The following is an 11,786-nucleotide window of genomic DNA, read 5'->3' on the forward strand; positions in this document are numbered from 1 at the left end:
TGGCGTAAGCTGCACTTAGTCTATGCAAGGCAGATGTTCCAAATCTGGATTCTGAGCATTTGTATTTTACCCCAGAAAGCTATCTGAATACAAGTGAGCCCACCATGCCCTAGCAATTGTGCAGAAAGTCACAGGGCAGTGGCTTACACGCTGTTCCTTAGAAGACATCTCAATCCCTTAGTAGAGGATCTATTTAAATGCTCTGGTGCTCAGAAGATGTACAAGATTGCTGCTGTTTAAAAAAAATGTTTCTTCCCACCTTTAAGAGACACCCTAGAGGCCTATAATCAATAGAATGATCAGAATGGTAGAGCTATTTAATACATACGTGGCAGAGATGCCTGGCAGACTACCACTGATTGGTTCTCCCTTTCTGTAGTACACACCTGTTGCTACAAGCAGCTGCACAGCCACACACTTCATTCCCAAACACCCACCGCACATCAATGCTACTTGCATTTTATTAGACAAAACCCCCAACATGTCCCTATGTCCCCAACATCTACAGGGCCAGTACCAGATGGCAGAGTGAGAATGGGAGTGATGTGTGCTCACTGCAGGCTGCATGCAGTATCAGCTTTCTCTTTATTAGTAGTCACTCTTGGAGCAGCAAGATGGTTGAAAATGGCTTCATCTTAAGATGGAAGGAACCAGTATCCCTGAATCAACATCGCGGGGAAAAGCCACCCAGAAGGGTTGGTTGCCTGATAAAGAAGGAATATTTTGCACTGTGTGAGAGAGAGTAAAATTTTGTGCTCAGACTTCTGAGTTTTGAGAGATTTTGTTAGAGAAGTGCGTCTACTCTAACCAAATGGTAGAAACTGAACAAATCAAATGGTACATTTTCTTGGGAGCCAGGACTCTTGGGGGAAATGAAAGAAAAGCATAAAAAAGAGAAGGCAAAACAACAGAAGCAGAAAAACCCAAGAAAAGGAAATGAGTTCATTTCCTGGGTCAGCACCTCTGAAGTATCTGCTCTTAGAAAAATCATTTCATTTATCTGAGGCAACGAGCAATAAGATGGACAGCTTGGATAGCCATAGAGACATTTTTCTAAAAATATAAGCAAGAAAGATTACAAATAATAAGTTTGCCATACTGAAAAATGAGCAAACTAGCAGTGATAAGAAGGCTATAAAGCATTTTTAATACAGTATAATATTTTATCTGGGAGATAATGTACTAGAAAGAATAGAGCTACAGAAAAGCAGAGAAATATTCAAGGAAAAAGGACAGGGCAGGAAAAAAACAGAAAAGTACAGAAGTACTCTTATTTCTCTCAAAATAAGAGAAAGAGTCAAAGAAGTTAAAATAGGTTTCAAAAAAGTATTGGTTTATAGATTTAAATTTTTTTTGAAATCTAGGAATTAGAGTTTGTCAGGCCTCTGAGCCCAAGCTAAGCCATCATATCCCCTGTGACCAGCGCGTATACATCCAGATGGCCTGAAGCAACTGAAGAACTACAAAAGAAGTGAAAATAGCCAATTCCTGCCTTAACTGATGACATTCCACCATCATGATTTGTTCCTGCCCCACCCTAATTGACCTTGTGACATTCCTTCTCCTGGACAATTGAATCTCAGGAGCTCCCCACTGAGCACCTTGTGACCCCTGCCCCTGCCTACGAGAGAAAAATCCCCTTTATCTGTAATTTTCCACTACTTACCCAAATCCTATAAAACTGCCCCACCCCTGTCTCACTTTGCTGACTCCCTTTTTGGTCTTAGTCCGCCTCCACCCAGGTGATTAAAAAGCTTTATTGCTCACACAAAACGTGTTTGGTGGTCTCTTCACATGGACACGCATAACAGAGATGGTATAAAAATGCTTTGAAAACCTAAGAAATACATTCATTCAATCATTTGTTTATTCAACAAAAATTGATTGAGCAATTGCTGTGTGCTGAAGCCTTGTGATTGGCACCAGGGGATAGACATGTGAACAAGACATTGTCCCATTCATTTTGGAGCTCAAAATCTGAAACACAGAATAAAGAATTATGGCACAAAAGACCCTATCCCACTCATTCTCCTAATGGCAACTGCCTAATTTCCATTTATTCAAAAAATACGGTTAAGACTAGGGGAGAAAAAGGGCACTTTTCCCTCCCACTATAACTCCATCTTTCTAAATCCTATTTTAGCAATGTGAAAGGGACAGATAGGCTGAAGAAAGAGAAGATTCTAAGTTTTTAACAGACCATGACAAAAATAGGGCCAGATAATTATTTCTAAGAAAATGCCATCCTGGCTAACACGGCGAAACCCCGTCTCTACTAAAAACACAAAAAATTAGCCGGGCGAGGTGGCGGCACCTGTGGTCCCAGCTACTCGGGAGGCTGAGGCAGGAGAATGGCGGGAACCCGGGAGGCGGAGCTTGCAGTGAGCTGAGATCTGGCCACTGCACTCCAGCCTGGGCGACAGAGCGAGACTCCGTCTCAAAAAAAAAAAAAAAAAAAAAAAAAAAAAAAAAGGAAATGAAATTACTTTTTTATCGCCATACACTGAATGGCTTTCCCCATTGTGCTCCCTAAGTCTGTAATAGCACACACAGTCCCTGACCATAGGCAATACAACCAAAAAAATTAGTCTCCTGTGTGCAAAACAACACTTTTATAACAATAGGCAATTCATGCCTGCTCTCTCTAGACCTTTGCCAGAACAGAATACCAGTGCAGGCTAATTATATGAGCTAGCTGAAAATCGCATGTGTTTAATGGAAAGGCACCCCCCTAAAGAATTGCTGAGAAAAGCTCTTAGCACCCAAAACAAAACAACAGAGAAGGAGTGAGAGGGCAAAAATGGGGGTATGGGCACCCGGCATTCTCATTAGCATGCCGCAGTTAACCACTTTTGTTGATTCACATCAAAGTGTTGTCAAATTCTCTGCCTTGAAAAAGATGCCTTCCATGATTAGAGAATTTTCTCCCTCTCTCACTCAAGTGTTTTGCAAAAACACAGATATTTGTCACTCTCAAGTTGAGAACTTTTGTCACTTTGGAAAGCAAAAACAGGTAATGTCAGAGATCACTGAAGAGAGTCAAAGGCAAGTTTCAGTCACTAATTTGCACATCTGTCAAGCAGTATAGCCAGCTTTCCACAGGGTCCGGTGGAGCAAAGACCAATTTGCCCATTCTACTTTTCCTGCATCATTTTGTCACACGTCTGATGTGCGGAGGGTGCCACAAGAAGTTTGGAACTCAAGTCCCTCAGGAAAACCTTCATAAAGATCCTTGTAACACCCACATACCCAACAAACAACAAACAAAACAACAGCTTCAACATCAAAACCGGCATGTAGTGCATCTCCAGTGCATGAACTACTTTAAGTCCACCCCCAAAATCAGTGACTTTATCTTGAAAGGGGAGAGGCATTTGCAAAAGTGTTCATTCCAACCAGTCTATAGAAACCTAGAGTCCTGGCAGGAATGATGGCCTGCTCCAATCAGGGAATTTAAGAAGGGCTTAAAGAAGGGACTTTTCAACCAGGCGCGATGGCTCACGCCTGTAATCCCAACACTTTGGGAGGCCGAGGCGGGTGGGTCACGAAGTCAGGAGATCAAGACCATCCTGGCTAACACAATGAAACCCCATCTCTACTAAAAATACAAAAAATTAGCCAGGCGTGGTAGCACGCACCTGTAGTCCCAGCTACTGGGGAGGCTGAGACAGGAGAATCGCTTGAACCCGGGAGGTGGAGGTTGCAGTGAGCTGAGATCACGCTACTGCACTCCAGCCTGGGAGACAAGAGTGGGACTCCGTCTCAAAAAAAAAAAAGAGAGAGAGAGAGAGAGTGAAGGGACTTTTCCCAAAGATCTAGGCAGGTTGTAGAGAAATACAGGGACAATAGTAGGGGACTATTAACAGCTTATCCCTAAGTTGAAGGGTCCAGTGGAGGGAATGGGAGAGAGGGAGGGAGAGAGAGAGAGAGGGAAAGTAGGAGTGAAAGTGAGAGAGAAAGAGTAAGAATGAGAAAAGGAGAGGGTGAGAGTCCTAATAATAACCTTAGCGTTTGTTCAGTGAGGCAGCCCTTCTTTCAGTCAAGGATGTAGGCCAGGAGTGTTGGGTCACACCTGTGAAAGGAAAATATCTTGGGCCCCCAAAATCACTAAGGAAAACTCAAGCTGGGAACTGCTTGGGGCAAACCAGCCTCCTATTCTTTTCAAAGTTACCCTCTGCTCGCCAAGATAGGTGCGTATCCGATTGCCTCCATTGGAGAGGCTAATCAGAAACTCAAAAGAATGCAACCGTTTGTCTCTCACCTGTGACCTGGAAGTTCCCTCCCCACTAGGAGTCTTCCTGCCTTTGCTTCAAGTTGTCCCGCCTTTCCAGATGTACTTCTTACATATACTGATTGATGTCTCACGTCTCCCTAAAGTGTACAAAACCCAGCTAGGCCCGACCATCTTGGGCACATGTCATCAGGATGTCCTGAGGCTGAGTAACCGGTGTGTTCTCAACCTTGGCAAAATAAAGACTTTCTAAATTAATTGAGATCTGTCTCTGATTTTCTGGGTTCACATTTTGGTAACCATGAAGGGATTCTGAGTGGAGATGCCCCTGACCTCTCACAAATCTCCTTTTGGTGCCTGGTACCAGCATGAGCTAACTTTATAGCTCAAATCAATAGGACAATTTGCTGAGGTCTGAGAGCACCTTCCAGAGAATCCCTGATCTCCCAAAATCTGGTTGAGATCTAAAGTTTATTTTGCTGTACAACTCCTTTTTGGGGGACTTTACTTGCTTCCAACTGGAAGGCATGACGATGGAAGGCAGGTACCTCCTTTATGGAGCTTGAGCTCCCTTCCAACAGGGAAGATGAGTTTTGTTTCATTTGTTTCCTGCTTCTAGGATGGTAGAGAGCAGTCTACAGCTTGAGACCCATCACTAAGAAACTGGTTTGGGATTCTGTCTTGCAAATTACTTTAAACAACAAACGTTAGTATTTAACAACCAGCTGGTGTTAATTTCTGCTTACACTTACAGCACTCAGAAATCATATAATTTGTGTGATCATTGTTAGTTTTGCTTAATGGTTTTGTTGTTTGTTTCTGTCTTGGTCAAATCCGAGGAGGAACCCTAAATTATGGGGAACAAGGTCTCTGAAGTGGGAGGAAAATGACCATCAAAAGGAAAAAAAAAGATTTTTAACTACAAAAGGGGCTTTATTTACATAACAAGGCCACCTTTTTGCCAGCCAGACCAAACTGAAAGAGCAATGACTGTACTTCTGAAACAGCAGCATTTTGTCCTAGCTGAAATATGTAATAAAATTAAAAAAAAATTTTTTTTTAAGGAGCTGCGTGGTTAAAAGTCAGCTTAATGAAAAAGCTAATAGCCAAGATATGTGTGTGTATGTGTGTGTGTGTATGTGTACATGTTTGTATTTGAAAGGCCTTCCTGTTTTGGGGTTTTTTTTTTTTTTGTCTGTTTTTCTCTCCTTTTTTTTGGTCTGTTTTTTTCCTTTTTCTTCCCAGTTGACTGAGTTCTGTTTTCACCTGATTTTTTGACTAACATAGTTACTGCAACAGAGGTTACTCTTGGATTTTTAAGGAAGAGTGTAGTTTAATTTTATGTTTAATTTGACTCATATAAAAACTGTAAAAGTTTTTTTTTTTTCTTTTTCTTCCCAGTTGACTGAGTTCTGTTTTCACCTGATTTTTTGACTAACATAGTTACTGCAACAGAGGTTACTCTTGGATTTTTAAGGAAGAGTGTAGTTTAATTTTATGTTTAATTTGACTCAAATAAAAATGAAAGTGTCTCCCTCTAGTACCACCAGACTTTTTCTCTCTGTACCTTATGATGCAAATTTTGCTATTTGATTTTCACCTAAGTTGCTTCCTTTAATGTGCAAACTTAAGGGTATTTAGCTGACAACTACCTAGGGTTGTAAAACAGATTATCAAGAATCTGAAAGTCTATAATATGAAAAAAGGGGGGGTTATAAATCTATAAAATGTACTTCCATCGGCACGCCTAATACGTCTTTATATGTATTTAGGTGCTGTGTGCACAATGTTTCACTACTAAAAATATATAAAAGAGCTCTAATTAATTGGCTTAAAAAAAAGTGCTTAAATCAGATACCAAAAAAGACTAGTCACATGCTTTTAAAGGTTATATAACTTAAGTAAAATCTTTAATAAATAAGCTGGCTTTAAAATTATTGGTAAAGGGCCGGGCGTGGTGGCTCACGCCTGAATCCCAGCACTTTGGGAGGCCAAGGCAGGCGGATCACGAGGTCAGGGGATCGAGACCATCCAGGCTAACACGGTGAAACCCTGTCTCTAGTAAAAATACAAAAAATTAGCCGGGTGTGGTATGGGTGCCTGTAGTCCCAGCTGCTTGGGAAGCTGAGGCAGGAGAATGGCATGAACCTGAGAGGTGAAGCTTGCAGTGAGCCGAGATGGCACCACTGCACTCCAGCCTGGGCAACAGAGCAATACTCCGTCTAAAAAAAAAAAAATTATTGGTAAAGTAGTATTATAAGTGTCTTAAGAATTGCCAGCATACATTTTTGTTTGCATTTATTAATCAAGCAATTTCATACTTATCCTTGCCAAATACTGTAAGGTGTCAAAACTTGGCATGGGTTACAAAACTGTAAACCCAGCCCAAAACAGAATGATCTTTGCTTGTGTAATTTTTAATAAGTAAGACATTGATATGGGTTTAAGGAAAATAGCTGCATCTCAAATTTAGTAAGATTATCATAACTTCTAAACCTGTGGCTTTAGGCAGTCTAGTCCACAGACAATAAGGAGGTTTGTTGTGGGAAAGAACTGTTACCGTCTTTCTTTCAAAGCTAAACTATAAACTAAGTTTCTCCCAAAGTTAGCTTGGCCTGTGTTCAGGAATGCACAAGGACAGCTTGGAGGTCAAAAGCAAGATGGAGTCAAGTCAAAATTTTTTCACTCTCTCAGTTATAATTTTGCCATGGTGGTTTCATAACTTTAAATAATGACTATCACATTTTTCATAAATAATCTAGGTAAACTATTAAAATAAATAATTAGGTAAATGTAATGGGATAAATACTTGTAGACAAACTGGTCATAATTTAGAATATGAAGTTGTATTACATTAAATAATAGATATCTCATTATTTGGGAATTTTCCGATAAAAGAAGTTTCAGTTATAAAATTTTTTTTTAATAAATGTCATTACATCCATGTATCTTCTTGTAGGTGCTTTTTTGTTTGTTTGTTATTTTTTTGAGACAGAGTCTTGCTGTTATCACCTAGGCTGGAGTGCAATGGTACAATCTCGGCTCACTGCAACTTCCTCCTCCCAGGTTCAAGCAGTTCTTCTGCCTCAGCCTCCCAAGTAGCTGGGACTACAGGTCTCTGCCACCGTTTCTGGCTAATTTTTGTATTTTTAGTGGAGGCAGGGTTTCACCATGTTGGCCAGGCTGGTCTTAAACTCCTGACCTCAGGTGATCCACCTGACTCAGCCTCCCAAAGTGCTGGGATTACAGGCGTGAGCCACTGCACCCGGCCTCTGTATATGCTTTTAAAGTCCTTGTAACATTGACTTACAGGGCTTTAACTCCTGGGTTTAAAAAGGACATCAAGTCCTGCTAAATCCTAAACACTGATGGAAATTAAAGCCTCATCTTCAGGCCCCATAGAAGATGCCAATCAAAATAAACTGCATGCCTGAGATACAGGGCAAGAAATTAAAGCTATTCAATGCCTCAAGGCCCAGGGACTACTGTGAAAGAGGTGGGCCCATAAGATTTGTAAGGGCCGATTTTGAAAGTTAAAATAAGTTCAGTTTCTCTATGAATTAATCATTAGTGTCAAAGGCACACTGATGCAAAACTAGTATATGGATCCCTGGGTTAGATTAAGAAGGTTTTCTAGAAGCATAACCAACACCTTAATAAAGGTTATAAAGGTTATAAAAGGCTTGTGGAAGTTATATTTTATAATCAAGATTAAATTTTATAGATTGTTTACAAAATTTTGAAGAACAAATGTAATTGGCTTCATGCTGTTTTTATTAGGGCTTCTTGTTTAGAAAATTAAGTTTCTTTTCACAAAGAATGAAGGTTTTCACTTTCTCTTTTAAAAAATACTTGAATTATCACTTTGGTTAAATAAATGACTTCACAATGACCTGTAATCCTATTTTGTAATATCAAGTGTTTTAAACCTTTGATATTTGACAAACTGTCTAAAATCAAATTATAAATTATGTCTTTTTCTAATCTGGTTAATCCTTTAAGACATTAGGTTCCCTAAAGACCAAAAAATGACATAATTTGGCTTATTCGGTATAAAAATTATACAGGAAGCATTGTCAAATATAAAGTGGTATTTCGTTTTCTTTGGGCTGTATTTGTATAAATATGTTATTAATATGTGTTCCAAAATTATGGGAAACTCCTATAATTCTGATATAACTTAGCGTACATTATCAGTAATAGTCATAATTGTTATAATCATTGTGTGCCACAGAGGTAACAAATTTTCTCATCAATTGTGTCTTTTGACTATGACTGCCTTAAAACTTCTTTTTCATCCACGGACAATTGTTGTCTTGTTGTGTTCCTCTTTAGAGGGTGGTTTTATAATCAGCTATAAAACTTCAACAGGTGATTTTAAATGCAGCTTTCTAATAACTTTGTAGATTGTGATATCAGAATGTAGGAAAAACTTTCAGAACTCGTGGAGAGCTAAAATTATCATGAGTATCAAGCAGAACACAGGAATTAACTGCATGGACTGAAACAATCTTTTTGACTTTTTGTTTAAGTGTTTACTGATCCTTTGTTTTTTCAGACCCTTAAAACATTTCTTTTGAGCTACGGACAGCTTTTAACAATTTAGTATACTCCCATGAACAAAATTTGGAGCATATTTGTTTCTCTCTGATTTCTCTGGAATTTGGAAACCACTTGTGAATATTCTTAACTTATGGCAATACAGCTATTTGCATAAGTGCAATAGGAATCTGTTTTCATTTGTAACAGGGCACATTGGAGAAATCGGTTATTTTACCAAGGCTTTGACTGGAATGCTGTGCTTTCCTTTAAAGAATCAAACTTGACTTATGGAACCAATAAAGCCCTTGGGAAAACTGGCCTCAAATTTTGTGTACACAGTGCCTGTACAGGGTTTCTGACCTGTGGTAAAAACAGAATGCCACTTTCTGACAGGCACAGAATTCCCAGGTTAAACTTGGAACCTCAAGAGGAGAGAAAGTCGTAAGTATTTTATGGCACAAATCCATGGCTGGGCTTGGCTTTTAAAAAGTCTTATCTGAGTTTCCTTCTATGGAACAAAGTTCCATCAAAACCAATTTAAAAACCTATGTAAAAATAATTATTCCTGCTGCACTATATACAAATAATTAGGCCAAGTCTAATAAGCAAACCAGTGCTACCATGATTTGCCTTTAGTAAAATGGGAAACTGGAGAGAGAAAAAAATTGTGTTTCAAAACGATAGTATACCTGTTAGATTCTAGTCATGCCTAGTTCTTTTTTTTCCATTTTTATTACTTTCTACAGTTTGGACCAAATTCTAATTTTTCTTGGCTACAAGTCTTCAAAATAATGTTTTCAATTTTTTTCTTTTTTTTTTTTTTCCATTTTTCCTAATTTGGAATCACTAACATCTAAGCTGTGCTTTCTTCAAACCATGAGAATGGAAGCCAGACAATTTAAACTTCAGAAGAAAATAACAGCAACCAATTTACATACATAAGCCACTTCCGCATCTACCTACTAATGTATGGACTTCAGAGTAATGTGGCCTATATCGATTTTTCCAGGATTGTTCTTTTGTTTTTTGTTTTTCCCCCTTTCTCCCGCTAATTTTCTTTTCACAGGACAGGAGACTTCACAACCTGCTAAAATGAACTTTCGGGACCTACCCATCTAGGAACAAACCATCCTAGCCATGAAAGATGGCAGATGAAACCTGAAACCAGAGCCTTTTTTTTTTTTTTTTTTTGTAAAATTCTTTATCCAAAAGATTTTTAAAAAGAAAAAGGTGAAATGTGAAAGGAAAATATCTTGGGCCCCCAAAATCACTAAGGAAAACTCAAGCTGGAAACTGCTTAGGGCAAACCTGCCTCCCATTCTATTCCAAGTTATCCCTCCCCTCACTAAGATAGATGCATATCTGATGGCTTTCTTTGGAAAGACTCATCAGAAACTCAAAAGAATGCAACCATTTGTGTCTCACCTATTTGTGCCCTGGAAGTTGCAACCATTTGTGTCTCACCTATTTGTGCCCTGGAAGTTCCCCCTACACTTCAGTCTTCCTGCCTTTACTTCAAGTTGGCACCCCCTTTCCAGATCAAACCAACTTACTTCTTACATATAATGATTGTTGTCACGCACCTCCCTGTGAAGAGACCACCAAACAGGCTTTGTGTGAGCAATAAAGCTTTTTAATCACCTGGGTGCAGGCGGAGTGAGTCTTGAGTCGGAAAAAGGAGGGAGATCGGGGTGGGGCAGTTTTATAGGATTTGGGTAGGTGGTAGAAAATTACAGTTAAAGGGGGTTGTTCTCTTGTAGGCAGGGGCGGGGGTCACAAGGTGCTCGGCGGAGAGTTCCGGACACTTATTGTCCAGGAGAAGGAATGTCACAAGGTAATGTCATCAGGAACTAGCCATTTTCACTCTTTTTGTGGGTCTTCAGTTGCCTCGGACTATATGATGTATAAGTGCAGGCTTCGGCTCAGAGGCCTGACAGAGCTCTCATGTCTCCCTAACATGTATAAAACCAGGCTGTGCCCCAACTACTTCGGGCACATGTTATCAGGACTTCCTGAGACTGTGTCACAGGCGCATCCTCAATCTTGGCAAAACAAACTTTCTAAATTAACTGAGACCTGTCTCAGATTTTCTGGGTTCATGTGCCTGTAAACACAACACTTTGGGAGACCAAGACAGGAGGATCACGTGCACCCAGGAGTTTGAGACCAACCTGGGCAATGCAGAAAGACCCCGTCTCTACAAAAAATAAAAATTAGCCAGCCATGGTGGCACGCACCTGTGTTCCTGGCTATTCAGGAAGCTCAGGCAGGAGGATCGCTTGAGTACAGGAGGTCAAGGCTGCAGTGAGCTGTGTTCACGCCACTGCAGTCCAGCCTGGGCGACGGAATGAGACTCTCACACTCACACACACACACACACACAAAGGGCCGGGCACGGTGGCTCACACCTGTAATCCCACCACTCTGGGAGGCTGAGTCGGGCAGATCATAAGGTCACGAGTTCGATCACAAGGTCAGAAGCCTGGCCAATATGGTGAAACCCTGCCTCTACTAATACCACAAAAATTAGCCAGGCATGGTTTCGCGTGCCTGTAGTCCCAGCTACTGGTCAGACTGAGGCAGGAGAATTGCTTGAACCAGGAGGCCGAGGTTGCAGTGAGTCAGTGTCATGCCACTGCACTCCAGCCTGGGTGACAGAGTGAGACTCAGTCTCCAAGAAAAGAGAAAAGCATGTAGTTAACCTGCAATGACACCAAAAACAGTTTCTTCTCCTTCCTCCTGCAAGGCTCTTTTATTGGTTTGAACCGCCAGAGCGGGCCAACAACACAAGGCAGTGTGGAGCAACAAGCTGTTTTAATGAGAGCCTGAGTGCAGACGGGCTGAGGCCTAAAACGGCATCAGCCCCAAATGAGGACAGGGCAGGGTTTATAGTCTCCTATAAACAGGAAGTGTCTCAGACTGACCTAACTGCTACGTAGTACCCGGTCCGCCTCTCTCTTGATCTTCAGGCCACCTGTCTTCCTGCTTCTGCTATTTTGCTGACGCACGCTGA

General features: G+C 40.6%; 2 protein-coding genes across 3 annotated transcripts in view; both read right to left on the reverse strand.

Annotated features, from left to right (window-relative positions):
* TRDMT1 (tRNA aspartic acid methyltransferase 1) overlaps positions 1 to 11,786 on the reverse strand; it is a 687,969-nt gene that overhangs the window by 236,120 nt on the left and 440,063 nt on the right. The gene's annotated exons all lie outside the window — the stretch shown is intronic.
* The window catches only part of ST8SIA6 (ST8 alpha-N-acetyl-neuraminide alpha-2,8-sialyltransferase 6), a 74,979-nt gene that overhangs the window by 59,376 nt on the left and 3,817 nt on the right, over positions 1 to 11,786 (reverse strand). The window contains exon 1 of one of the 2 annotated variants that reach the window (XM_050805419.1): positions 11,698 to 11,774. The exons of the other annotated variant lie outside the window; for it this stretch is intronic. The gene's annotated coding sequence lies outside the window, so the exon portion shown is untranslated. Of the gene's footprint in view, positions 1 to 11,697; positions 11,775 to 11,786 lie in introns of those variants that run through there. 2 annotated transcript variants of the gene reach the window in all.

Source organism: Macaca thibetana, chromosome 9, assembly GCF_024542745.1.
Source record: "Macaca thibetana thibetana isolate TM-01 chromosome 9, ASM2454274v1, whole genome shotgun sequence".
Lineage (NCBI taxonomy): Eukaryota > Metazoa > Chordata > Mammalia > Primates > Cercopithecidae > Macaca > Macaca thibetana.